Here is a 27,882-nt window from a genome sequence, read left to right as displayed (position 1 = left end):
CCTAGTGCACTGGCCATGGTCAATCATCTGATGATGAATATTGTAAGGCTACATTTCTAGTTATGTATAAAATTACTCTCTCTCTCCAAAAAACATAGGATATTCTCATGATAATCACACTAATGTAAAATATACTGCAATGGGTTTTTCATGAGGTGAATATTATATCCTCTTCTCCTAAGGAAGTCCTTAACTTACTCATTAAGCCTTCCTAATTTGAAAAAAAGTATGTAAATAATCCCAAAAGCATGGACTGAGGAAAGTTGTGTGCATGATCAAAAATTTTGAAGTATGATTCATGTGTGTATATAATGCCCAGACTTCCAAAATTTTGATTGCATTCCTATATTAAGAGATATATAGTTGATGCTCAAATTGTGGAATTCCACAGGAAAAGACATAAGTCCAGGACTAGAATACACTAATTCAAATATGTCATTATCATCTTTGTTCTTTGAAAGACTACATGTATAGACCCATGAGGTTTGGATCCGTGACCAAGACTTACTGACTCATTCCTGACGAAGGTTTTGGTACAGGTGTTGTAAGGTGATCACTATTGGAAATTAAGTTGTCCATCTATAGCCAAATTACATGTCCCAGTCAACCTCACAGATTTGACCTGGTCAAGGTGTTCAGTCATTCAGTCATTCAGACATGATTATGACTATATATTCAAGCATGGGTTATACAGGCAGGGCGGGTCACGTCAGTACAACTTCATTGAATCTTCCCCATGTAGGCATTAAGGAAACATAAGTAAATTTCGATTCCCCCAAAAGCTTTTAGTGAGAGTCTGTGTAGGGTATAGGGAGAGCTCAGGTATGGAGTGATGTCTTTTATTTGACCTTTGGTTAAGCTTCATGTTGTAGACATGTAATGTGGTTCTACAGGAATTGCCCATTTAGAAACACGGATACTGGCATGCTGGGGAACATTCTTTAAGCTGCAGAAATTGGAAGCCGATAAAATAAAAAAAATGTTGTAAGCATCCAAGATAAGAAAGCAAGAGGCATAATAGCAGTGCTTATGTTGGCAAGTTTGATTTGGTAGTGATTACAGCATCTCTTGTTGTAGGCCACTTTTAATTGCACAGCCATGAAACTCAAAGTTTGCAATGTTCTGTGCAGCATTCAGGCCTGTAATTACTGTACACTGATTCACTAGCAACCTTGAAGTTGTCGAAAACTGAGCGCCTAATGAGTGGTTAATGTGAGCAGTCTGCTCCACCTCATCCTAGATACATGTTCTATACTCTTCACCCTGACACTGAAAGTCTCATCAGCCTTCTCTATATATGGCAGTAGTACTTTCATGAGGCATCTTGTCTATGACACTATAAAGCAAATAATTGCTCTTATGGTATGGTAACCTTAGTAACCATTTATATATTCACACCTTCCCATCAGATTTTCAGAGGCCAGCTACATCTAGATCATAAAGGAGCAGTTCCAGCAGACTTGTTCAAGGTATATTAGTCCTACTGTGACATTAATATTCTCCCCAGTAATAATTACCTGTAGTTCTAACAGGGGACACCTTGCCAGTGAGTGTAGTGATAATTTCTTACTATGTTTCGAAAATTAGTTCTCTGAGTTCTAGGGCAGATATGAATTAACGAAGCAGCAGCTTTATGAATCAGGAAGTTCTTAGCTGGCTATCTAAGGATGTTTGTAGTTATATCTTATATGTTTTATTGTATTTGAAGGCCATTGTACTATTTTGATGAACATACCCCAGTAAGTTATAATTTTCTGATAATTTAATCTACAAAATTAATGCTGTCATTTTAACCCAATTTAAAACCTTTAGTCAGTTTATGTATACCTTGTCTTACATAAATTTATATTTAGACAAATTTTGTTGGAATTCCTATGTAAATACAGTACATATAAAATCTAAACTGTCAGGGTTGAAAGGTTTACAGTTATGTATTTAAGGGCATGTCAATCTTTTTTCAACCACTTGTACAACCAGATGGAAATGATGTAAGGTTTGAATGTTTAACATATTTAAAGATACGGACACCTAGAGACTTTAAAAGGACACAAATGAATACATTAAACAATTGTAAAACACAGGTATACCCTCCTAACTAGCTCCCAAGTCATGAAATCAGCCGTGCATAAATGTCTTTCTCTTCACTTTATTTCATCATGAATAATTCAGTAGCTTATCTACAGAATTCTACATTTTGCATTTAAATGTAGATAATGAGTTAGGTGTTTGCACACAGCCGGTCTAGTGTGAATCCCCGCCCAGCCATGATGTCTAAACAGCTTGTGTCATAGGAAGCAGTAGTACCTTTGTGAAAGCCAAGCAACATGTTTTCCATTGCATGGCTACATTGTACATGTGTAACTGCGTATAAGTGATTACACTGAGATCTAATCTGTTTCAAGTACACATGGCTTCGATCAAAGCTTCAATGCAAATTTTGAGTTTAATAGTAAAACATTAATATTTTCACCTATAGACCTGATATTTTTTTTGACTACCAATATGAAATAACTGACAGATGTGTTTGTATGATTGTTGAGGTAACATATGTGTTTTATAAGTTGATGTATGAATAAGGTAGTATATAAGCTGATTGGACTCCATTGGTACAGTTTGTTCTTGTTTTTTTGTCCAAAGACAAGTGGTTGGAGGCATACAATTTTTGGTAAGGTATAGTCATGCATTTAAATTGATACAGGTCCAATATTTTGCATGAAAGTACTTTTGGGGTCAAACCATTATTAATGCTGTGAATCAAATCAATTGTTTTTACACAAAATTTTACATGTTGCACTTTAGTGTCATTTTACTTATATAGCTCTGTGGAAATGGGGGCATGCATGGTTCACAAACATAATTTAAGGTACCCAGTATAAATGCATGCACCCCTACCTGGTCATGGACTGGGATCTAATAAAAACATCAATTAACAATTGTCAACCTCAGCTAGTAACCAACACAATAGCTACCAGAAGGTTAAGAAATGGTACAAGTATGAAATATATACAACTAGAACAGAAAATTCTCCAGATGGAGAGATTATCAAAGAACCAACTGCCTGCTGCATTCATGTGTTGTGTGGTTCATCTACCTGGCTAATAAGTAGGAAAGTTTGTGTGTGGGACTGCTCATAAAAACAAATGTCCTACCAGCTACATCTCCCTATTGTCAGGGTCACCTTCAAATATATACAGAGCTCAGCTGTATGGAGTATCAAATATAAAGAATTTCAGTGGTGATGTTGTATTGTGTGTTGAGGAAAATTATTAGTTGGAGTATGTATAATAAGAATAGACGTCTTGTAACTCAGGTTTAAGAAAAAAAAATGTCCAATTTGGATGTGCATAAAGAAGTTTGTGAAGCTCTTCTTGTTGCTTAGTCAGGTTAATGGTTTTTATAAAGATCTTTTTTCAGGAACGATTGAGCTAAAGAAGTTAAAAATGGAATGGTGCTTTTAATAGTAATCGATTTCCCCCCCCAGGTGTTTTTGTAAAGAAGCATTGACAAACCTGATAAGATGAAATTGTGATTGGTATAATCTTTATGCCCATAAGTACTGGCCACCTCAGTGTGATGGTTCCTTAAGGTTTTTGGCACAAACTGCTAGATAAAAACTGTACACATAAAACAAAAAATTGATAAATGTGTCGCTCTGTACAAAATGATACAGTTTGATGTGGTATGTGATGAAGTCTCCTTGAAATCTGAGGCATTTGACCTGCGAGTGTGTTCTGTCTTGCTATGATCATGGTAGATTGTAAGTAAGGGCCTGCATGCTGTGTGTGATCATTCAGTTGGTGACATCTGCTCCAAACAGTACTCCTACACTCTTCATCTAATGATGCCTACCACTTGACAATCTGAGAGAGAATAATGACAGGAGGTATTTCTCTTCCTGTCCACATTTAGATAAGCTACATTACAGCGACCATATAGAAAATATTGGACTGTAAGAGACGAATTATGGGGAAACTAATATAGATAAATATAGGGATTGCTGAAATATTACAATTCTTAGGCAGCTACACAGGACTGTAGGAGTATATATCCTTTTTAACAATTCAGTGTGGTAGATCTAGCACTTTATATAAATGTCAGGTTTGTAGTTGGGACAGAAAAACAAGTTAAAAAGGTATATACTTCAGTGCGTATGTATGATGTGTGGGTGTTCCGTAGGTGTGATTGAAAATGTCCTTTTTGCTTATTAAGATGACTGTAAACAAATTAAACAAGAATAGATTCAATACAGAGCGACATTGCACACCTACGTATATCCAATGCTTCAGGTGTACATGTAGGTACCTGGACTTGTACTAACGTATCGGCAGTGAAGCCAGACTGTAATTTCTTGGCCTATTAGAAGTTGTTTACACCCAGTTATTGACAGAGTTTTAGTCTATCATGAACAGTGCAGTACATGACGAAGCTACACCTGAACATGAAGATATGAATGCTAATTCAGTCTTGTCAGACTCTGTACTTGTACTGTTGAACCCTCCATAGAACCTCACAAATTATTGATCATCTGGGACCTTTTATTGGAGCACTTGCAGAGTATTATACAGAAGAAAACTTGGGTTTCTAAGATAAATATGTATAATCAGATGATTGCTGTACCTTCATTTTGCATATTTGCAAAAAAAAAAAAAAAAAAAAGCTCTTGTGAAGAGAAAACCTTTAAAACTAATTACTATGGCAGTTAATTACATAACTGATATCTCACTATAATTGATTTATACCTGCAAAACAGACATTTTCTTAAGACTACTGTATCCGCTTCCATTCAGGTTTTATCTGGTTTTATCATGGTTATTGGATATATACCAGTATATCATATGAAATATACTGTGCATATAGGTAGCAGATATTTTAAAAGAGGTGACCTATTTTATGTGCTTAATGTAATATATTCTGATTATGATTGAGTTTGAGATGTGTAATGTAACTCTCTACCATGGCTGGCTAATGATCTGTATATCCAGTGCAAGAGTTCTATTAATATCAGCCCAACACAGCTAGTCAGGAAGTGCATCAGGAAGTTTAAGATGAGGATAATTTCATGATCAAAGTCCTGTATCTACAGAAAACATCACTCGACATCGACAACTAAGATTAGTCTCTCAGGCAGAAACTACAGGAAGAGAATGTTCTGTCTTACCAGAAAAGTGCATATGTGTTTCATCATATAAAATACATTCTTGTGTTAAAGATGTATGCTACCTTATACTTTTTGTGCCAGTAATCTCCCTTAGTTAGTGGCTCTTTAATTCTTTGATTGATAAAAGATAAACTCAAAATGGTACATAATCCCTTAAATAATTAAAGTAGCATTATAAATTTAGAATTTTACTTGATGGTTATCATTGACAGAAAATTTGAGTACTTTATACGTCTTTGGCATCATAAATCTTCTGAAGACTAAATCCTCCTGCAGGAATAACAGTTATAAGGTAGACTTTTACTTTAATTATGCTGTGTGGGCATTGAAAGGGGAGTCAAAACCTAGTTGCTGCAGTTATTGCAACACATACAATGACATTTCCCCCTTTTCTGTCTTGTCTATTCTTTATTTCAGGTCTCTGACCACCTGCAATCTTGATGTGTTCTTATTAGATATTGTGATGATGGTAAACTTCAAACAAAATAGTAAACAAAATTCTGAGATCTTGATAGAGTAAGTACTTCAGGCCACATACATAGTGATAGTTTCATGATGACAACTAGACAGAGGCCTTGTAAATGTTGTCGCTCAAATTGGACCTTGCCACCAGACAGCTATTGCATGAAGCAGGGAGTGCTTCTTTGTGTTTATTGTGTGTCAAATATTTTATTATCACTCTATCTAGGTTGTCAATGTCCAAGTGCCTAGTGAGCACCATAAGCTGAGGGAGCAACATTATAATATTAAGCTCAAGGCCTGAGTATGGATAGTCATGTTTGCAAAATAACATATTAAACCGGTCATAAATGTAAAATATAAACCAGTATATATTGTATATGAGTTTTTATACTCAGAGGAATACAGGCCTGAGATACAACCACACATAACTCACACAGGACTTGGCCCCAGGGACCTGTACCACCCATAGATCTAATGTGACAGAGCAGGTCCCTGGTGATACAAGGATTGAGTTGTTGGGGCTTCTCTATACATGTATATATATAAACCGATGTCGGACAAGATCTAATTTGTCTGCAGGTTTTACTTGTTTACACCAAGTAGGATTAAACCATAATGTAACAGGGTGCAGGGTATATAATATTACAGGAATCTATTTAAAATGTAGTGATATGGACAGGAGATAAACATGTCTAATGTTGGAATAATGATGCAACTTAAAGGTTTGATATTTTGTGGTATTATTTCATCTACTCTGGCAGGTTTGAAATTAAATAGGAGGGTTATCTGTTGACTGTCAGACAGCACAGTTACCGATCACCTCAAACATGAGTCTCACTTTAATGATCTTGGGTTGGATTTATCTGCCAGGTAAATAGGTTTTAAAAGAAGTCAGATTTTGTCTTCCTATCAGGGGACACATCAGGTACTTGCTGTGTCTCAACACATTGGCTGCCAGTATCACTGTTCAGTATTTTAAAGGGTTGAAACAACATAGGTTCCACAGTGTAGAACAAATTCTAAAAGGTGGAAGTATTAATTTTTAATCTCTCAAAATAACAAAAGGTTAAAACGACATTGGTTTTTTTAGCATATGAAGAAATTCTAAAAGGTGGGAAATATTAATTTAAATATCTCAATCTAACAAAAGATTTGAACAACATTGGTATTTTAGCCCATGGAAAATGGAAAAGAGGTGGACGTATTAAGTTATGATCTCTCAAGTTAACAAAGTCAGTATAACTTACACAAGAGTCATGGCCTACTGATTTAAGGACTACATGTAGTAGATACGTATCCCGTAATATCTCTATCTTCAGTCTTTGTCTCTCCTTCAGTCGACTCAAATGCCAATTGACCATTGGATGCCAAGCCTTGTCTCTACTGATACCATTTATGTTGTCCCTTCTAATGCCAAAGTACTACAGCCTCCTTCCAGTTCCACAAGTACTACCTCTACTGATGCCACTTAGTACTGCCTCTACTGAAGCCATTAATACTGTTCCCTACTGATGCCACTTAGAACGCAGCCTTTACTGATGCCACTTAGAACTGCCTACTGATGCCACTTAGTACTGTTCCCTACTAATGCCACTTAGCACTGCCTCTACTGATGCCACTTAGGTACTGCCTCTACTGAAGCCATTGATATTGTTCCCTACTGATGCCACTTAGCACTGCCTCTACTGATGCCACTTAACACTGCCTCTACTGATGCCACTTAGCACTGCCTCTACTGATGCCACTTAGGTACTGTTCCCTACTGATGCCACTTACATACTGCCCCATACTGATGCCATAAATACTGTTCCCTACTGATGCCACTAAATGTATCTACTGATGCCACAAATACTTTCCCTTCTGAAGCCACTTAGTACTGCTCACTACTAATGCCACATAGAACTGCTCACTATTAATGCCACTATATACTGATGCCACAAGTAGTGTCACTGACTGATACAGTGTACTACTAGCAGTAACTCTCTGTAATGATATCAAAAAGGTGCTGTCTATACTGATATGCTATAGTATGATTCTAATACCTTATTGAGAATGATATACAAATTGTATTTAAAAACTTATCTTTACTGTCATGAGATAGGTCCTTGTGGCATTGTTTACAGAGAGAGTCCCAGGTTACAATTGTTTACATGGATTCAGGTCAAGAAGTAAGGTGTGTAGATGCGGTGTCACACCTTTGACCCGATTCTTGTTTATCTGTTGTACAGGCAATCCAATGGCTGATAGGGTATTTAAACCAGGACAAGTATAATTAGGTTTGCTATCAATATGCCATACATTACTCCATGGATGTCCTCATAGGGATCTAGATCAACAAATCTATTTAAATCACAATGTATTCACAAAATTGTATAGCTGTGTCCGCCATGAATTTTGTAATGTTCATACCTTTGATGGCCAGGTATTCAATAATTTTCAGTAATATTCATACCTGCGGTTGCCAGGTCTTCAGTTATATTCAGTAATATTCCTACCTTTGGTGGCCAAGTATTCAGTAATATTCAGTAATATTTGTGCTTTTGCTGGCCTGGCAGGTATTCAGTAATATCCCTTTGCTGGCCAGGTATTCAGAAATAATCATACCTTTGGTGGCCAGGTGTTCAGAAATAATCATACCTTTGGTGGCCAGGTATTCAGTAATTTTCAGTAATATTCATTACTTTGGTGGCCAGGTATTCAGTAATAATTTTTGTAAAATGTTTTGTACCAGTGAAAATTATTGCAGATCTCTGACCGAACACACTGTTCAACAAAATGAACAAAAATACACCATGGTCAAAAAGTATGTTGCGACTGTGGATGTGTTTTAGCATAGTAATTTATGGAAATTGCATATGCACATCAACAAAGCAAGATGTGCTAATGAATAAATCTCTGCCAGACAAAGAATTGCCATTTTTGCTGTAGCAAGTAATTAGTATTCCTTAGTAATTGCTAGGTTCCTGTGACATATCCTTTGACAGGCCTCATCAGAAAATGCCAGTTTCCCTCCAACAGGCCTCCTGCTTTCATTCAATTAGAAATACTCTGGCAGTTGATTGGATTACAAGTATCATTGTCACTTTGTATCTTTTCCTGATAAAGCATTTAAGGTTCACTGAAGCCCAGCTCTCCTGGTGTTTATGATGAAATTAACAGATCACAGATGACTTTTATAGACCAAATACATCAACCCATGCTGTCATGCCTTAAACATCTCCAAAACCTTCACTGAAATTGATTGTTTCTTTTCACTTGAGATTTTGGGTTGTTTTTGAGCAGGTATTTGCTTAACAAAATTGTTACAGATTCAAATAAGGTACAATGAATACAGCAAGGAAACAATTTAGTGCAAGAGAAATATCCACCTTTGTAACCTTTTAAAAGGAGTTGCATTGTTTGATGTGATCAGTTACACATATATTTTGACCGTTAATTTTGTTACAATGTATGATTTCATTATTGTTACATTGTATTTTTCATTATAACATTGTATCATTTTACTAATATTACATTGTTTGTTTTCATTATTGTTACATTGTATTATTCATTATAACATTGTATCATTTTACTAATATTACATTGTTTGTTTTCATTATTGTTACATTGTATTATTTGACCAATCTTACATATTATGTTTACATTATTGTTACATTGTCGGTTCTTGTTGTTATGTAAGTTCTTTGTAAATCAACAACCATTCTATTAAAAATACACACCTAGCTTACCTTTCACAATGTTTGTATGAATGTAGTTGTTTGCTTCTAAATTCTCTGTTTATACTGCAAATATAAAAAAAAAAAAAAACAAACATTCAAATGTACAGGTACAAAAATGTATCAGTTGACTTGTCTTTAGTCTTAACCCATCAATTAAACCTATAGCAGTGATCACTCATTCTAATATAACTGTATTCCAGTAAGGTATAACCTAATACAACAACCTACAGATAAACCAGTTTAAATAGAACTTTTAAAAGTAACCTTTGGAAGCAAAAAATACCTACATGGCATTTTAAAATTGATCAATAAATGTTGGTGAATGCTAGGTATCTAGAGACAGCAATGAAGTCTGGAATCCTGGAGAGAAGAGGGGACGGTTAGCAGCACCATGAAGTATATGAGCTGGTAAAGGAAGGGAAGGATCATGACAAAGATTGTAATATTGAATGTGAGAGCCACGAAGAGAACTGAATCTAGATTTTTTTACCAGGGTTAGTCAAGTACATTAACAGAACAAATGGGAGAGCATAGAGAGGAAACAGTTCAGTGATTTAGTGAAGAGAACACTGGTAAATACATTGAGTTCTGGCCCAGGGGAGTGTCGTCTTACAAAGGCTGTGATATTTGTGATGTAAAAACAGGCAGCAAATGTCATTGACCACAGATATCTCAGAACAATGATATTACTTCTCATTTGTCAAAATGAAAGCTGGACATAATAATTGTGATCTGTACAGCTAAGGTGAAGTGTTACCAATATACATACTCATGTATCAAATCATGTGAGGAAGGTATTTGACAAAAGGCGATACGAGAATGTCAGCTTATGTACACTCTCGCAATAGGTGGCAACACATGCACATTAGGAAAAGGCCAATGAAGACATGGAACACTGGGGAATGAAAGTCCATTGAGGTCATGGAACATTAGGGAAAGGCCAATGAGGTCATAGAACAATGGGGAAAAACTAATGAGGACATGGAACACTGGGGAAAGGCCAATGAGGTCATAGAACAATGGGGAAAAACTAATGAGGACATGGGACAGTGGGGAAAGGCCATTGAGGTCATAGAACAATGGGGAAAGGCCACTCAGGGCATGGAACACTGGGGAAAGGCCAATCAGAGCATGGAACAATGGGGAAAGGCCAATGAGGTTATAGAACACTAGGAAAAGGCCAATGAGGTCATAGAACAATGGGGAAAGGCCAATCAGGACATTGAACACTGGGGAAAGGCCAATGAGGTCAATTAGAACAATAGGGAAAGACCAATGAGGTCATAGAACACTGGGGAAAGGCCAATCAGGGCATGGAACACTAGGGAAAGGTCAATGAGGTCATGGAACACTGGGGAAAAGCCAATGAGGTCATAGAACAATAGGGAAAGGCCAATGAGGTCATAGAACAATGGGGAAAGGCCAATCAGGGCATGGAAGACTGGGGAAAGGCCAATGAGGTCATAGAACAATAGGGAAAGGCCAATGAGGTCATAGAACACTGGGGAAAGGCCAATCAGGCCATGGAACACTAGGGAAAGGTCAATGAGGTCATGGAACACTGGGGAAAGACCAATGAGGTCAGGGAACACTGGGGAAAGGCCAATCAGGGCATGGAACACTACGAAAAGACCAATGAGGTCAGGGAACATTGGGTAAAGACCAATATGGCTATGAGACACAGAGGGGAAACACCAATGAGGTCGCTAATCACTAGGGAGGCACCAGTAAGTAAATGGGATACTGAGAGAAGACCAGTTATGTCAAGGAACACTGGGGAAAGACCAATGAAGTCATAGAACACTAGGAAATGACCAATGAGATGATGGAACATTGGGGAAAGACCAATATGACTATGAGACACAGAGGGGAAACATCAATGAGGTAGTTGAATACTGGGGAATCGAAGCACCAATAAAGAAATGGGATACTGAAGGATGACCAATTGTGTCAAGGAACATTGTGGAAAGACCAATTAGATTATGGACATTATTTATGTATTCAATGGACCATCTGATTTCCTATGTACTACAGATTGTAACCCCTATGATTTATTCACCTAGACTTAACCCTCAGATCAGTTGACAACTTGAATTGACCAATTCATTTACATTGATATATGTTGATGGTAAAGAGTGGAGATTTGGCCTGCTGTAAGTTGTTAACCAGTATATTTTAAGTTGGTCTTGCATGGATGTTGTAAATAGTCTGAAGTTGAAGCACCTGTAATTCCCATGAACCATTAACCAACGGAATCTGGTATTGTCAAACCCTGGACAAAAAATCAGCAATCCATAATTGTGTCTATTGAACCACCAAGTTTGGATTTTAAACACTGCAGCATATGCATTTTGGAGCCATTAAATTATAATATACCCAATATTTACATTGCATGTGTATGATAAGAACTTCTCAAACAAAAGAAGTGTTTGAATAATATAATACTACAGATAAAAATAGATATATATATATACACACATGCCATTTGTCTCTACAAACTGACTTACTTCTAATGTGCTGTTCCATCGATGTTTTTATTTTCATTGAAAACTTGCTCCTTGTGAATATGTAATTTTCTGTGGCAGTTCATCCCTCAGCACAATTAAGAATCTTTGATTTGTTTTGATTTGAATGTGATGAGATAGAATGTGCTGTCAAGTCAATGAGTAAGGCTAGCTGACAAGTCAATGAGTAAGGCTAACATCATGTTTGGTCAGTTATTTTGTACAGCTCCTATAGGAAGACTTACATTTTCTACACTGTACAATTACAGTGATACTGTAATACAGTATTCTAGGGATTCAGCACACCATGCCGACTGACTTATGTCGACTAGATGTCAGACTGTTACAGGGATTCGGTGCAGTGTTAGAATCCCTGTAGCACTGTAGTCCGATTCCCTTTACGCTGTCTGGCTCCTGTCCCTAATGTTGCTAATCTGTGTGTCTGTTGTCATGTGGTCATGCTAATGACCAGTGTGGAACTGATTAGAGTATTGGGATCAATAATGTGTAATGTTGTAGAATATCCAATAAAAATACATATAATGTTTAAGGATATGTAATATCCAAGGAAATTATCTGATTATTCACTATTGATGGGCTAAACTGTCAGAAGAATTGTTATCTGTCATAGTAGGCCATGTATCAGTGAAGTTTCTCTGTGAAATCTCCACCTCATTTCGAGAGAAGATTTGCTGGCTAGTTGACGGACATATTGAGTAATTCCGTCAATGTGATATGATGATTGCCTGTCTCAACTTCCACAACCTATTTCTTGTAAAATATGTTCCAGTAAATACACTAGTCAGATAAGCTGAATACTACATTCCTAATTACTGGACATTGTCCCCACTAATCCTTGTTTAGCCATTTCAATATCACTACTGGATCTCTAGTACAGGGAACGGGACTTACTGGAGTTGTGGTAGCAATATGGATCTAGTACGTATACACTTGTACAGGGAAAAGCTCTAATAGGAGATGGGGTAGCAATGTTGATCTGGTAAAGGAAAATGACTTACTGGAGTTGTGCTGGCAATGTGGATCTGGTAAAGGAAAAAGGACTTTTAGGAGCTGTGCTGGCAATGTGGATCTGGTAAAGGAAAAAGGACTTTTAGGAGTTGTGCTGGCAATGTGGATCTGGTAAAGGAAAAAGGACTTTTAGGAGTTGTGCTGGCAATGTGGATCTGGTAAAGGAAAAAGGACTTTTAGGAGCTGTGCTGGCAATGTGGATCTGATAAAGGAAAAATGACTTTTAGGAGTTGTGCTGGCAATGTGGATCTGGTAAAGGAAAAAGGACTTTTAGGAGCTGTGAGCTGTGGTAGCAATGTAGACCTGGTAAAGGAAAAAGGATTAAGGGGTTGCACTTATAATGTGGATCTGGCACGTAAATACAATGGGGATCAGGGCTTTTTAAGAGTTGTGCTTACAATTAATTAATGTGGATCTCAGGTACAGACAGAAGGACTTACCCACCCAGACAATAAGAGTTCTATGCGACCTTCATTTGTCTTTCACTGTAAATCTAGAATCACTTCAATAACACTGCCTTGTCTGATTGTTTTCTGGTGATAGATGGATAGATTAGAAGATGAAACTGGGCCGTTTATTTAATCAAAGTTTGTTATGTCTGTAAGTGAACAATTCCAGTATACATTGGCTCAGGCTATTGGAATTTTCAGTTGTTGTGTTTATATTACAGCCACAACTCCAGTTCCAAAATTCTTTCATGAAGACTTTGTAAGCAATGTGTGTGTTTTACTAAGGGTTTGGTGTGGAGGGACATCTTTGGTTACAGGAATGTGGTCGGCCCTATCAGACTTGGTGTCATGATGCAGGCTAGGGCAAGGGGCTTCTCAGATAGTGCCACTTACACCGACTTAGGAGTTGAAGGTTTTACTGTGCAACACTGACTTTAATGGAGCTTGCCAGAAAACTGAAAACTGGGATCAGAAAACTGGGATCACCGTGATGAGTTAAGGTGAAAAAATACAAGCTGGTACCATAAGCCAGCATCAGTTGTCCCTGAAAGAATTAAACATGAGCACATGAGTTTGTGAAGAGTGGAATACCTTTGGGCATTGAGAGTTGGGGGGGGGGGGGGGGGGGGGGGGGGGGGCGGGGGCGGGTACCTATGGGAAGGGGACAGGGAAAACACACTGTTAGCCTGTTTCATAATCTCCATTCAAGCTACTGACATCATAACCTATTTTGAGGTCGGAATGGCTTTAGCTGCCAAAAAGTTTCATTGACTGAGTACAGATATATAAAGGCACCTGTTACTGTCTACATAGTACCAGTGAAAACTAGCACCTGTACAAATATCACTTGTCAAGTTGTAATGAAAGCTTGATAATGCTGGATGAAGATGGTCATAACTTCTATCAAGCATGCAAGAAATGTATACCAATATATAGTTCTAATTAAAGTCTTGAACTTGCACATATTATATGCTAATATTAAAGAAACAAAATCAAAATTATCTTAAAAACATTGAATTTTTTTTATTTAATTGATTTTTTACAATAAGTTTTGCAGAATGATCCTATGACGGGATGAATATTAGGTCAGTGTGGTTGAAACTTTATCATATGTTGCTAGTAAGGCATTTTTTTTTTAATTGATTAAATGTATTCCTCAAACGTACTCTCTGTGCTTAACATACCCAAGACACATGATATAAAATGATAAAGCATCAAGTCCAACTTGTATTCTCTCCAAAATCAACTGATGTGGTGTTTTCTTCATTATTAGATTAGGATCTACCTGCCTAACCCTTCAGATAAAGAAACACATTAGATTAATTACAGTAAGATACAGGGTAAATATAGGGCATTCATTCATGTATCTGAGATGTTGCTATGGTAACCGGTTGAAATGTACTAACACTGTAAATTGTTTTTTTCTCTTTTTTCCCACCCCATAGAAACCACCACTGAACATTTTTACTATTGTGTCACCTATCTTGATGTTTAAAAATTCGTGAGCTTGCTTTCAAACATCTGGTATTTGCAGTTTGCAATATGTTGATTGTGAAGAATCAGTAACCTTACCATGGCTGAGTCGTCTAGAGCACCACTAGAACCAGGATCCTGTATCAACATCACTAAGGTTGTTGTCACAGATGATGATGGTTATAGGAGGCCTAGATTATGACGTCTATAGTGTTATAATAGCAGCACTATGGCAGACCCTACAGATAGGTGTTTGTGTAATAAAGCCAAAGCTTTGTGAGGTGCAGGAAATGTTTACCATCAGTCTGGACCAGGAGAGATACACATCCATGGCCACATGGTGGTCCATTGAGGGTAGTACCCCGCCCCAAGTATATTACTAAACATTAGTGGACCACATGTTGTGTGTTGTCCCTCCTAACCTTGGACTCACTACCTACACCACAATATTTATACAGGAGAGGCCCTGGCCAGTACAATATTTGTACAGTAGAGTGGACCATTTCATGGTTTATTTGCTTCCAAGTACCACCACTTAAACTCATTGGGAGATGGGGGGAAGGAGAGGATATAGAAGAGAGGACAAGAGAGGGGAGGTAGAAATGATGATGGAGAGGAAGAAGGTAGAAAAGAATGACCCCTGTCTCTGGAATAATAAAATTGCAAATTAAAAATGATAATAAAAATCATCATTTTAAACTCTTAGAGATCTGTCTAATTCTGACTATGTTTCACACCAGCTGGGGGTTATAAGCTGGGTAATTATTTTCAAAAACTAAAAGCACTAGTTGCCAGTCTGGAAGCAAAAATGTGAAGGGTTGAAATAGAGATAAGAATATGCATGAGATGAAGAGAGGAAAGTAGAAGACAAAAGAAAGAATGGAAATTTAAACAGACAAAAGAGACAGTTGATAGGGTAAAAGCAGACCTAGAAGAAGAAACTTGATGAGACCAAACAGGCATGGAATGGGATATAGATGACCTTTTTCCCTGAAGCCAGTGTATTTAACGCCCTAAGCAGTTAATGCCATATTAATTAAAGGTTGGTTCTAATTATAAGGTAAAAGTGATTGTCCACTAGAATGTCTACTTTAGTCTATTGATCTACATACCATTTGAAAGGTGTAATTATTATGGACAGTACCCAATATGATGAACATTATTGTACTCCGGAGGTATATACTCCCATCTATTGGTATTACACACAGGGCCTTTGTCAGCAGATGATTGGTCAATAGTTGTCATCAGTATCCATCATGGTAATGATATGTGGTAATGATGTACAGTAATAATTATCTTGTTGGTGAATCCCGTAATTACCTGTAGGTCTGACCAGCCTTTGATCTCTGGTTTATTTGTGTGTAACCTCCTGTACTGTTTGCTTGACCATCCTGTACTGTATGACATCAAATGCCAGGTCCTTGGGTACATTCCTTCACTGTTTCAGGATAATTAGATTGTTCATGAAAACATTTACCTGGATCTCCCATATATAAAATAAACAATTGCAAAGTACAGAACACTGAATTTATTTATTTTCCGTGGTTCCTTAGTAACTACAAATACCACAAGTATTTATAACATTAATCTTATGAAGTATAAGCTCATATTTGAATGTTGAATTCCCTGTTAAACTGGAATATTTTCACCAAAACAGGAATATCGCATGAACAGATACCATGCCTTATACGATGTACACACAACCCAGCTGACAGTCCTTAGCACATAAGTGAAGTCACAAATTAAAAAAGAAAACAATACAGTTCATATTGTGAGCAAGAGTCGGTTACTTAAAAAGTAACTCTCAGTTCATATTGCGAGGAAGAGTCGGTTACTTAAAGACTATACCACCAGTGATTTATCTGGGTAGAACCATGTATCAGGTAAAAACTAGGAACCAGTACTAGTGTTAATGTTGATTTAGAGAATGGAGAGAAGCTCCTAGCACTCTACCATTATCTTTATGGCAATAGTCAGATTACAAGATCATCACTTATGACAGTATTCCTCTTTTTCTCTAAGTCTGATCCGTATGTAATTGGTACCTTCTGGCAGGAGACAATAAATTATTGGCCTTTCTGTAGACATTTTATCTATCAGACATTTATCTTGTATAAAACGCACACACGTATATACATAAGGCCCTCTTGGATTGAAACACTAGTCGTCTAGCAAACAATCACAACCTATCTTAACCACAATTTTGAGAGATGCTTTTAAGACAAATTTAAATGTTTTTTTTTAGTAGGAACAGAGCATAAAATGAACTGTGCTTTGACAAATAAAACAGATTTGTCACTTCCAGTAAGTATAGCTGTTGCCATTGTCGTGGAATCTGGCTGCAAATGATGAATTTTAGTTGGGGAAGATTGAAAGAGTTTCTGGACTCTGTGGATTTATAATGTTCCCTTTACCGAGATAGAAATAAGTGTGGGCACAAGACAGCTCCTTCAGATTCCCTTCATTGCACTTGAGGGAACTGAAAAAAGTTGTTATAAATGGATTCATAATTTTCCCTTCTCAGAGAATGGAAATAGTGTTGGGGATGAATGAACATCTTCAGATCTCTTTTCCTGCTCCCGAGAACAGGAAAATGTTCCCTTCTGAGAGATAGAAATAGGGGCTGGGGCTGAGGACTGAAATATCCAGGGTTCGGGACCAATATATCTGGGACTCGTAGGGTGATATACCAGGACTGGGGACTAATAGAATCTTTCACCCCTTTTGGGGTGAGATAGGGGTATCTCAACCCGAGGAGAGAGATTGTTAAATTCCCAAACACGAGGCTTGCCAGAATTGGGGACTTAAATATATCCAGGACTGGGGACTAATTTATCAGGTATTGGGGAGCAGTGGGTTCCAGAGGTCCTTGATATGAAGAATTGTGTCATTGTTGGCCTCATCAACATGTGTCACCATTCATTGCCGCATCATATTGCCACCTTTACAATGCAGCTTCCCCTGGCATATAGAGACTGTCAAATGTACCCAATACATAGTTCATCAGCCTAGCACTTTCATTACTGTAAATTGATGGCAGTTCTCAGTCAGATAACTGATGAAACAAATTTTATCTTCCATCTATCAGGATCAGAAACTGTAGACTAAGAATATTCCCCTGAGGATAAAGAGAGTCGGGGTGTTGATCCTGTAGTGTTAGGTGACATAATTTCATACATGAAAAGCAATATTGTATCCAAATGGCCACACTATTGCTGTAGTGGTGATGGCTTACCATAATCTCATATGATTACTGATTTGTGTGTGTTCTGCTATATTTCACATTGCCCTCAAATTCGTCAATTGGATGGAATTTAGATTTAATTTGATTTTTTTTTCAAGTAAGAAAATATTTCCCCAAAAATTTTTTAAATACATTTACTATCAACAAAAATCTCTAGGCTATCTTCAGGTTATTGTGTTGCCTTGGTAACGAGTGATTCCAGCTAAGCCTACAAGGAGCTCTTTGTTCTCAAAGTCAAAAGGGATATTCTTTCCTCAGTTTACAGAGCTTTGTAGGGATAAAACTACATTGTCTGGATGAAGATGATGCTCTATACATATGGAAGCTATAGTGCCTCCCATGGAGAAGATCGTTCTAACTAAGGGATAATCATATAGATATTGATTAAAATTGTTTGCTCACACTTCATATTTTCAAGTTGAAATTAGGTTATCAGCTGATGTGATACATTTTAATTTGTGTTTGGTGGCTCAAGCTGTAGTCAACAATAGTTGGTATTTTCAGCTTTCATTATGGATTTCACACCAATTTTGGTTGCCATAGAAACCTCATACATCCGCTCATTAGTGACAAGTGGGACAAAAGGAAATCAAATTTTTCTTAAAAGAAGGAGTGTGTCTGCTGTGCACCACAGTGCAGGAAGATCCCAGGAAATTGTCTCCAGTTTCATATGGTTGTTATTGTTATTAGTTTCCACCAATACATTGTCATGTGGGACGACTTCAAGCAATCAATCTTTTGTTTCTTATTAAGGCCAGTTTTGTGAAATGATGTGTAAAATCTTCAGTTAGAAGTCTGTCACAGTAGTGTTTATACAACACAGGACAGTACTTAATATAGCTTCTACACTGTACCAGCATCTTTGTCAGGATTTACAGATCTAGCAGCATGCAAGCTGAGCTCAAATTTATAACTAAATAGGTTGGGAAATTCACCTAATTATCAATTACAGAAGCTTTATCCAGCCAGGTTTCAATATTTGTCTTGGTGAATCCCAGTGAATTAACAGAGATTGGCTGTAGTGAGTGTGACCACATGGGGGTTTACATTAGAGGGCCCACTCAAGTCCTGTAGGGGTTATTTCTGACCAGGCTCCCTGATTAGCTGATAGGGCTTGACACATGAAGGACTTTGTTGGGTCATGGGAATTTCTACAGGGAGCTGGGCCTGAATAGGTTGGTACAGGCCTACTCTGGTTAGCTAGCACAAGTATCTGACCTGTATACTGGTGCAGCTGCTGAAGAAATCCTTTGTCATAGATTTAGCTGGATGTTGGTCAGCAAGCCATGTGTATAATGGAACATTCACTGACCATAGTCACAAAGCACTTATTAGTATGTTGTCCCCTGAGTGCCTGAGGAAAGGCAGATTAGCTACTTTCTGTAGAATAAAATTACATGGTGAGCTGTATAACTTAAATGTTTAAGTCTAAACAGTTTACAAGTGACATTTAAAAAAAAAAAAAATTTAAATACAACTATATATATATAGCTAGCTGCTAGAAGCTCACAGCGGTGTTAATACTATATGAATATAATTTTTGTCTCTTGGAAATGTCTGATATCTAAGTTTCAAAGGGGGAGAGATTATAAGCTATTATTACATGTAGCTGGGCAACTCTTCACAGGGATCGAGAAAAGAAAGTTGTTGGGATTATGTGGTTTCAGGTGGGGAAACTAGCTGGTGAAGAGTCGAAGTGGGTGAAGTAAAGATGGTTGTCAGAAATGAAGTGGGATATAACACTCTCATTGACTCAGAAAAGTGTGAATGGGGAGTATAGTAGCTATATACTATATGGGGTTCTAAGTAGTGTTGAATTAGCTGTGAAAGCGGTGAAAGTTGATGTCATTAATTACTTATTACAGCTATTTGTTACATTAAAATAGGTTATTTATTTTCCATTAACCAGATCAGAGACTAACAAGGTGTTAGTGTAAGTTACTGACCTTGTGTGAATGAGCTGTGTAGGAGTGCCTGTTTGACCTGATTCTCTTGGTCCTTACTAATTGTATGAGACTGATTGGGGCTGACAGAACATGTATGTAGTAAGTTACTGTAGCTGGTCTGAGGGGTGCGGCACACAGTGTAAACAAATAGATACAACTCTGCATGATCTGATGGAAAAAAAGTCCCATCCTTCATGATCCTTAGTTGATTTAGAAGTGACAGGGATATAAAATACCAGATACACTAGTGCTATAGATACTGTGTATAAATCTGTCTCATGTTCAAGGAACATACACTTTGCTAAGTATTGCATTGTAAATGTTGAAGTGTTAAATGCATAGCTTAGTTGATTAAATTTCAGACAGATGCCTAATGGGGGATATATAGGCCAATACTTTACACTTAGACAGCGTTTAGTTGTCTTTGGATGCATGAAGGCAAGCCAGGCACAGTGACAGCCACTTAGAAAATCTTCTGGAAAGGAGGAGACTTGATTAGGTGTCTGTCATGAATCTCCAACTATTCAAACACCTAGCAAAATGCAAACACCAACCCAGACAAATTCACAACAATCTGTTATTTACTGATGGAATGAGTTTCTGATGAATGCATTTGCTAGTCAAGACAATTTGGAAATAAAATGTCTGTCTGAAATATCAACAAAAACAAATGTCATGGGTGAAGAAAGATGGAGTTATTCCCCTTTGATTGTAGTGGTAGCTCTATTAGAGTTCTCTTTCTTCTATAATAAAGGCATTTTACTCCCTCAGAATTGCTTATAAATTATTTATTTATTTCTATCTAATTTGAAAAAAAACTGTCACCCCTAAAATTGCATGGAAATTTAATACAAAGTCTTGTCATTTGGTAATACTTTGTATTTGAGAAGGTCTGTTTTTATCATCAACTCACCTGGCCACCGTGAGAATGTTACCTAAATCACACTTACAACAGGGTATAATAAAGGTTAGGTGTCAGACTAACACTGAAAAGGTCATACAAACGTTTACATTACATATACCCTTTTCATATGGAATTTATTTTTTATTGTACTACTGACCTAGAGTGTTCACAGAACTAGACTGTAATATGTCAAGATAGCTATTGATATGACATTTGTATATTATATTTTGCTAAATTTTGAAAAAAGAAAAAAAGGCTATGAATTATTTCTAGCTGAATCTTAAAAACATTTCAGCCTTGGATATTTCTGATTATAACTCCTTTCCATGTTTGTCTAAGTTTATTAGAAGTGGGGGGGGGGGGGGGGGGGATTAAGATGAAGAAGATGAAATGATCAGCTATTTGAAGAGACTAAATTGTGTGCATAGCTAGTAGAATAATCAGGTTTAGAGACTATACTGTATAACTAGTAGAATATTCAGGTTTAGAGACTACATTGTGTATAACTAGTCGAATAATCAGGTTTAGAGACTACATTGTGTATAACTAGTAGAATGATCAGATTTAGAGACTACATTATGTATAACTAGTAGAATAATCAGATTTAGAGACTATACTGTATAACTAGTAGAATATTCAGATTTAGAGACTATACTGTATAACTAGTAGAATAATCAGGTTTAGAGACTACATTGTGTATAACTAGTAGAATGATCAGGTTTATAGACTACATTATGTATATTAAGATGAAGAAGATGAAATGATCAGCTATTTGAAGAGACTAAATTGTGTGCATAACTAGTAGAATAATCAGATTTAGAGACTATACTGTATAACTAGTAGAATATTCAGGTTTAGAGACTACATTGTATAACTAGTAGAATATTCAGATTTAGAGACTATACTGTATAACTAGTAGAATAATCAGGTTTAGAGACTACATTGTGTATAACTAGTAGAATAATCAGGTTTAGAGACTACATTATGTATAACTGGTAGAATAATCAGATCGAGAGACTTCACTGTGGGCATTTAGCTATTAGAGTGATGATCAGTTGTCAATGAGTCCTGTGTATGAGTTATGTGATGGAGAAAGTTAGTTTAAACTGTTTCCTCTAACACTAAAATATGTATGTGTAATATATGTTTGGTATGTGATTGCTTAATCTTCTGAGAAACACTATTTCATGTGTTTTGAGTTGTAACAGTACTTTTATGAATCATTATTTTATATCAGAGGCTTGAGTTGTAACATTACTTTTATGAATCATTATTTTATATCAGAGTTTTGAGTTGTAACAGTACTTTTATGAGACATGATTTTATTATCTGTTTTGAAGTTTCATGGTAGGTTTATTAGACACTCTTTTATATGTGAGATTTGAGTTGTTATGATATCTGTTTTAGAGGTGCAATCTTGACATTTCTGTCAACAGTATTAACAGTATTTGAAGCATCTGTGTTGGAGTCCAGATATATTTATACTCGGGGTCCAGGTGATGTATATTAATGGTAAAAAGATTTGTTAGAAGCTGGAGTAGATACCATCTCACACAGGAAATGTTCTCTACCTTCCGGCAGCATTATCTTATCAGCTCCTCCCCTGGTGTCTGAATCAGTCCAGCATCCTGATCAGTCCAAATAAAACATCATAGCCCGGAGTGGACAAGGGGAGATAAGTCCGTTATATCTGAGTACATTTCTTTGGTGGAAGGTTAGTGTCACTGAGGCCTGATATCTAAACGAGATAACGGAGAACCACAATATTTTCTGCTGGAGGATTATATTTCTCTGTCAGCATAAAAAATATATGTTTATACCACTTGAGTGCTTTATATTTAGATAGATATGTATTATCAGATACTGTTTCCCCCTAGCTAGTGTGTGTGTTTGTTTCATTTATGACACACAGGCCTAGCTGGTTCTCCCATCCTGATTATAATTTCTTTAATATAATTTATTCAAAATACAATGTTCTGGAGTATTTGAAGAAATATTGAAGAAATATTGACAGTTTAACAATAAATCACCACAATTAAACAAAACGGACAAACAAACAATATTCATCCAACATGCCAAGAGAGAATGCTCCATATCATGTCAAAGTAAAATATATCTTGAACTAAATAAGATCAGCTTTTTCTGTTAAAGAATTCAGAATATTTTAATTAATATAAAACCTCCAAAAAGTTGTTTTGGAGCTTGTAAGATGCTGTGTATTGTAGCTCTTTGCTAAGTATGCTGGGATTCTGTTCTTTCTCAAGATAACAAAGGAGGACAGATTCATTGTGTCTCATCTGTCACCATCTCAGTTTGGGGTCAAAAGTCAGGGGTCATGGGGTCACCAGAGGGACAGACAAGGGTGATAATTGAATAATGGGCAAGTGACCATAAAGGTGTCCAACTGTTATAGCCACTTAGATCACTTAGAAGGTGTTAACTGACCTATAAATAACCTGGGGTCATCAATAACATTGACCACCACTGGACATCAGTAGAGCCTGCATGTCCACTTCACCTTCTGGCCAGTGCCCTGTCTTAGTAGGTAGCAAACAGTTACAAGGTGTATTTGATTTAACAGGATACAAAACAATTAATCATTCAGATCAATAGTGATGAGAAATAAAACCCGAAGTAAATTGATTCAGTAATCGCTACTTTTTCTGGCAGTGTGCACCTGTGTTATTAGATTGCTTTCTTGCCCTGTCTACCTGTACAGCTAGACTTCTCTGCTTACTTAACCTACCTGTACACTGTAAACATTCATAAGGGGATAGACTCGAAATTCAAACATATTATGATTGTAAACAGTGATTCAGGATTTCATTGCCTGGCACATCAGCTGACAACATGCAGTGAGTGAAATGAGATATTTAATTTGCCAGTTCATCAGGTACATTACCCAGCAAGAAGTTAGGCTCTTTGTGTGTCCAGAAAAAAATCCTACTAGACCTTTCTCATGCTGATGTTGCAATATATTCACATTGAGGTTTTGAGGGTTTTTAAGGTCTTTTTTGTTGTTTTTGTTCCAATAATTACTAGTTTGCAGTAAACATTGCTGAATCCTATCTTTTGAAGTTGAAGGTCAGAAAGGAGATGGTGTTCTCTGTGACCAGGAACGTTTCCTCAGTGATTTGGCTGTGTTATTAATGCACTGTCGAGGGGTATTGATTTCTAAGTGCTGTACACATCTCCAGATCAGTTTTGACTGTGAGATGTAAGGGAAGAGGGGTCTATGGTTAGAGAAAGCTGGGAATGGGAAGAGGGAAACACAGACCGCTGAGAAGGGGAGGGGAGGCTGCTGTGAGGAAGGAATTGAATGGGAGGGGGATGAGTGGAGAGAAATCTAGGAGTGTAGAGCTGATGAACTGAGTGAGAAAGATGGAGAAGCTGGAAATGAGAATGGAGGGGGAGGGGGGGATTGACAGCTCTACGTCAGCTATAAATTGGCTCATTATTTTCTTTGTCTTCTGGGAGAACAATGGAGGTGGTATAGCGGAAATTAAAACTGCTGTTTCATGAGTTATATAAAATCTTAATCAGAAAAATAGAAAATTACTTGGAAATTTATAATTATATTAATGTAAAAATTCCATTGCAAGTGTATGAATAATTGTTTATGGTAAACATGTAGTAGGATTTGATGTGTGCATCATGATCAGTGGTGCAATTTTACACTACCTCAATATCCATCAGTGGTGTAATTGTATACCTTGATATATCATATGATTCATGGCCATATCATTATCATATCATGACATAACATTTAAATGGTACCTATCAGAGCTAATGGTTATAATTCTATATAACCATAATTCAATTTGTTAATAAAGCATTTGTATTTGAAGAACAATAATGATTCAAACAACTGAAGGCACAGACCATGATCAATGTTTACTTCTTTTGATTCCCTCGTATTTCATGTATAACCAATAACTTTTCTGTTTACTTTTGGTATAGTGTTAGCATGTTATAAACAAATAAAATTGTACAAAAATAAACATTATTCAATATACGACAGTACATGGTTTTGAGTACCAATTCTCCATTACTATAACCTTTTTTGTTCTATATCACAAATACTTAGATTGAATGGTGGATTGTAATAGTGTACTTGGATTGCACTGCCATATCTAATTAAACTAATTTGCTGTAGATCAAAGCTACCTTATATCGTGAAGTAAGACTTGGGATACTGAAAGTGTTTCTCATACTACTTGATACTTTAAGTATATAGCACTGACAGAGCTAGTCATAAAAAAGACTTGGTGCATCAAGGTGTGCCAACTAATTACATGTAACTAGATATAGCAGACCACCCTGAAATGACACTGCATTAAAACGGAGTCTGGACATGTGCAACTGGCCGGTTTACCTCGTCACCTCACCTGGGGAAAACAACATATTTACCTATTGCCTCATGCACCTGTTGATTTCTTACCTGTCACCTAGTAGTTTACAGTTTTTTCTTATAAGCTAATGTTGGTTACAAATTATTCTTTTTATTCACCTGCCAAGATTTGCATATAGTTATTTTTTTCCCTGGAAGAATGTTTTAAAAGAATCATGGCATACAGACAAAACAGGCCCTTTAGACCTGTTGTCAAATTTGAAGTGTGACTCACTGTTATAAGCTGCTGTACAGAGGGATATTGTAGGCCTTCAAACACATTATTGGAGTAAGCACACAAAATAAAACCTTGTGTTTCATGTCCATCGCAAACTGCATAACCCTGTTTATCCTCGCATATCATCAGTATGAGTGATAAGAGCGCAGCCTCTGTAGCTATGCTCCGAATCATTATAGATAACAGCAGCAGGTACGTCAAGGTGATTCACATACGCAGCACTACTGCAAATGTGTATCAGTTTATTTACATGATACGATCAGCACGTATGATGTTACCAATTATTTTCTGCTTCGTGATCAAGGTTTTGAGTCATTTAGTTATTTTGAAACATAGACTTCATCTTGTAATGGATGCATTACGGAAATGGTAGTTTTAAAATTGGTGTGATGTTCCAAGTTCCCAACAGGAACTACTGATTATAATGGTTTGATAATGGTTTGGTGTGTGCTTATCAAGATCCAGAAAGGCAGCCCATCTCTGGGGATGTTTGATCTAGAATCTGGACAAAAATATAACAAAATAAATAATTCATGAAACTTATGAATAAAATAAGATCTGTAAATGAAAGAGATAAAGTGGTATATTTCATTTTGAAAATAAAATTGATGTTTACTGAATTATACTTTCAAAATGATGGATTTAATTTAATCTAATTCAACTTTATTAGCAATGTTTAGATTACAAGTGTAATTTGATGACCCAAACAACAAAAAGAGCAAAATATTGTCTGTTCTTACATGCTTCTCTTTGTTATATTTCAATAGCAAGAGAAGGGATTTGCTGTCTGTTAATTTGCTAAAGACAAGGGATTCCTCTCCTTATGGTGACCCAGTTATACAGTGCCCTAGTCCACCCAGAGGTGCTGAGTGTTGATGACATTATAGTGGAATTTGTGTGTATGAATGGATTAGAGATTCATTGTCTAGTTCTAACTCGATCCACAGCCTCCTTCATCTCACTAGGCATGATTGATGTCCATTGGAGGGATCTTTTCTACATCATTCTCAATTTGGTGTCCATGGTGACCATGCCATCTTTATAATTGTCATTATCACAAAAAGTAATTGTACAAAGAAACACTGTTAGTAGCTGTCCTATCACCAGCTGTTCACATTTACGGCTGTAGACTGGGGGTTCCAGATACAATAGTCTGGAAAAACCAAACCAGTCATTTTTTTATATTTGACAATACATACATATCTTTGAATCTACAAATTTTGATTTCAATATAATAATTCACATTTTTTTCATGATGGTGAAGGCTGCTTTGCTTTATGCTTAAAAAATGTAAACAGTTTTAAAAATGTCACATTTTCAAGAGGTTTTCTTAGAATTTGTTTGAAATTGAATACAATAAGGCCTTGTATTCACTTAGTCCAACTTAGTCAACTCTCTGCAGGATGGTATTGACCGACATAGTTAAATCACCCATATCACACAAAGGGGTATTATTTGATAGTTTTTATGTATACAGGGAGGGGGATATTGATGTTGATACACAATACTAGTTAATACTTTATGAAATGGAGAGGGGCATATTATTCTGTATATATACAGGGGCGTGTTCAAGCTGGCACGCAATGGTGGTGTAAGGGAGAGGGGTATTTAATGCTGTATTAGAAAGGGGGCATATTGAAGTTAAATACAATATACTGCAGACAGGGGTACACTTATGTACAGGTGTATATATTGCAGTGGACACACCTGTATCTTTTATCGGCTTTAATAAAAGAATTTACACCTTAAGGTGAGAGATTAATTCCCACTTATATATGTCAATAAGCGTCAGAGCATGGTGGTGACTGGAGGAAGGCTGCTCCGTAGTTACGGGGGAAGACTAGGAAATATAGTATTGATCATTGAATGGTCGTGTACGCAATAGTCCTCGCACAGCTACATATGTGTGCGCGTGTTTGAACGAAGTGTTGTATCTAAGAATGTTAACAGGGACTGCTTCAGTTCTAAGATTCATTACTGATGATCCATTGACTTTGACAATTGTGATGAGACCTGGATGGAGAGTTTGTCGGTCTTCTATGATAGGCTAGATCAGGGAAGGAATATGTGATGTACGGGAGACCTATACATTGACATTTTACAAGGACATATTTCTGTATCTTCACATCATCTACAAATCATTTTGATGGCAGATGTTTGGAGGAAAATTAGAAAATGTTTTGAATCCTTAATGCCATTAATTCCTGGGAGACTGTTGATAAGGGAAGATTTTGCACATGATTTGTGATTTGCTCATATCTTTGTGATGCATGTGTACTTGAATGACTGACAGTAATATTCTCTACTGCTTCCTGTAAAATCTGGGTCTCGCCAAAGCTTGGAGTCTGATGTCGGTGGATAATGCG

At 36.7% G+C, this 27,882-nt stretch overlaps 1 protein-coding gene across 3 annotated transcripts in view; it reads left to right on the top strand.

Annotated features, from left to right (window-relative positions):
- The window catches only part of LOC117331571 (SLIT-ROBO Rho GTPase-activating protein 1-like), a 105,965-nt gene that overhangs the window by 42,459 nt on the left and 35,624 nt on the right, over window positions 1-27,882 (top strand). The window lies entirely within an intron of this gene.

This window comes from Pecten maximus, chromosome 7 (assembly GCF_902652985.1).
Source record: "Pecten maximus chromosome 7, xPecMax1.1, whole genome shotgun sequence".
Taxonomy (NCBI): domain Eukaryota; kingdom Metazoa; phylum Mollusca; class Bivalvia; order Pectinida; family Pectinidae; genus Pecten; species Pecten maximus.
This window is presented reverse-complemented; position numbering and strand designations above follow the sequence as displayed.